The sequence below is a fragment of the Apodemus sylvaticus genome, chromosome 5, assembly GCF_947179515.1.
Source record: "Apodemus sylvaticus chromosome 5, mApoSyl1.1, whole genome shotgun sequence".
Taxonomy (NCBI): Eukaryota; Metazoa; Chordata; class Mammalia; order Rodentia; family Muridae; genus Apodemus; species Apodemus sylvaticus.
The window spans coordinates 35,923,916-35,926,814 of NC_067476.1; positions in this window are offsets into that span (position 1 = coordinate 35,923,916).

Sequence of the window (2,899 nt, forward strand, 5' to 3'; positions counted from 1 at the left end):
TTCTGTCATCCTACTGAATTTTACTATATAGATTTTTAACAGGAAATATAATCTTTGAAACTACCTTGAGCAACCTGTCATCCCTTAGGCACCTCCATTCTCCCATAGCTTCTCTTCTACTTTCATCATACTAATAAATCATAGAGGAAAGCTTTGCTTCCCTTCCTCTTCTGTTTTCCCTATTCTCTGAGGCCTCAGGTCCAAGTCAAACTGCTATGAGCAGACTGCCATCAAAGGGGAACATCCATTTTCCTGACAGCTTTCTGGCCACTTTCAATGGATCTATGTCATCCAAACCATAAAGAACTGCTTATATGGAACCATATAGCCCAAAGATATCCATCAGAGGCCTGCAACACCAGGACCATCAAGGTTTACCCCTTACCCAATAACTACTTCACCAAGAATATCTAGGAACCAAAATCAACAAGAGCCAGGGCAATATGACACCTCTAAAGTACAGCTACACAACTTAAAGAAAGCCCTAGATATCATAACATATCCAAAATACAAGAAAATGACATTAAATCCAATTTTATAAAGATGGTAGAGGTCTTTAAAAAGGAAGCAAATAGCTTAAAGACATACAGGAAAATACATTTAAACAGTTGAAGGAAATAAGTCTGTGCAATACATGAAAGTGGACATAGAAGCAATAAAGAAAACACAAACTGAGGAAATTCTGGAGATGGAAAAACTAGGGAAGAGAACGGGAAAAACAGTTGAAAGCATCACCATCATAATATGGGAGATGGAAGAGAGAATTTCAGGTGTAGAAGATGCAATAAAAAAAAAACTGATACATCGGTCAAATAAAATGTTAAAGCTAAAAATTTCCTGACCCAAAATATCCAGGAAATCAGGGAAAGCATGAAAAGGTCTAACCTAAGAATAATAGAAATAGAAAAGGTTGATTCCCAGCTCCAAAGCCCAGAAAATATTCTCAACAAAATCATAGAAGAAAACTTTCCCAAGCAAAAGAAAAAGTTGCCTATAAACATAGAATAATTTCATAGGACCTCAGCTAGACTGGACCAGAAAAGAAAATGCTCCCAGTACATAATAGTCAAAACACAAAATCTACAGAACAACAAAAAAAAATAATATTAATAGGGGCAAGGGAAAAAAGCCAGGTAACATACAATGGCAGACCTATCAAAACCACACCCGACTTCTCAATAGAGACTCTTAAAGCTAAAAGGACCTGGACAGATATACTACAACCTCTAAAAACTCACAAGTGTCAACATAGATTAGTATACCTAGCAAAAATCTCAATCTCCGTAAAGGGAAAAAACAAGATATTTCAAGATAAATCTAAATTTAAACAATATACATCCACAAATGTGGCCCTCCAGATACAAAAAGAAGGCCCCAGAGAAAGGAAAAGTACATCCAAAAAAAAAAAAAAAAAAAACATAGGAAATGAAAAATTTCATAACAGCAAAAACAAGGAAAATACACAAAATCTCTCTCTCTCTCTCTCTCTCTCTCTCTCTCTCTCTGTGTGTGTGTGTGTGTGTGTGTGTGTGAGAGAGAGAGAGAGAGAGAGAGAGAGAGAGAGAGAGAAAGAGAAAGAAAAAGAGAGAGAGAAAGAGAGAGACTTTTATACCACCACCATAAAAATAGCAAAAATAAAAATAAAATAATCACTGTTCATTAAAATCTGTAAACATCAATGAACTCAATCCTCCAATAAAAGGACACAGAATAACATTGTGGATGTGAAAATCGGTTCCATCATTCTGTTACATATAAGAAACACACTTCAGCTACAAAGATAGACATTATCTCATAGTAAAGAGCTGGGAAAAAAAGTGTTCCAAGTAAATAAACCCAAGAAGAAAGCTAGAGTAGTCAATTTAATATCTATTGAAGTAGACTTTCAACCAAAATTAAAAAAGGAGACAGGAAAGGATCTTTGCTGCCTGCCAGAGCAAAAAGGCAGCACCAGGTACTGAGATATCCCAAGTTTAAAATCCCTAGGGGCGCAAACTGCCTGCACCCAGAACCTGGGTAGATAGGTGGTTCAACTGTATGCCAGCCTGTCGTGGGGTGGGGTCTGTGCCCTACATGGGGATCTTCACAGGGATTAACTCCCTGCTGCCATCTTTGCTGCCTGCCAGAGCAGAAAGGCAGCACCAGGTACTGAAATATCCCGAGTTTAAGATCTCTGGGAGCACAAACCACCAGGGGTCTGCCTGCACCCAGGATCTGGGCAGATTGGCGGTTCATCTGTGAGCCAACTGGTCATGGGTCCAATGCACTTCATGGGGATCAGCACAGGGAGTGACGTCTTGTTGCCATCTTCGCTCCCTGATAGAGCAGAAAGGCAGCACCAGGTACTGAGATATCCTGAGTTTAAGATCTCTGGGGGCGCAAACCGCAAGGAGTCTGATACACACAGAACCTGGGCAGATCAGTGGTTCATCTGTGTGCCAGCTGGTTGTGAGTCCTGTGCCCTACGGGGTGATCAGCATTTGGAGGGACTCTCCGCCACCACTGACAGAGCAGTCTGGAGCATCAGGTTCACTGAGACAACCCAAGTATAACATTGCTTGGGGCAAGACACAGCAGGGCTCCAATGGCACACAAGAGGAACATAGCACATCAGCAATATGTGCCAGGGAAACCCAGTCATCCAGTGTCATGGAAATAGCCTTACAGTCTCACAGGAGGTTGAAGCACCAGCCAGTGACAACAAGACCAACTAACACCAGTGAGAACTAGATGGCTAAAGGCAAACATAGGAACGATACTAAGAGAAACCAAGGCAATATGGAAGCCACTGAACCCAATTCTCCAACAACAGCAAGTCCTGGATACCCCAACACACAAGAAAAACAAGATTTGGATTTAAAATCACTGGTCATGATGCTGTTAGAGGAACACGTGAAGG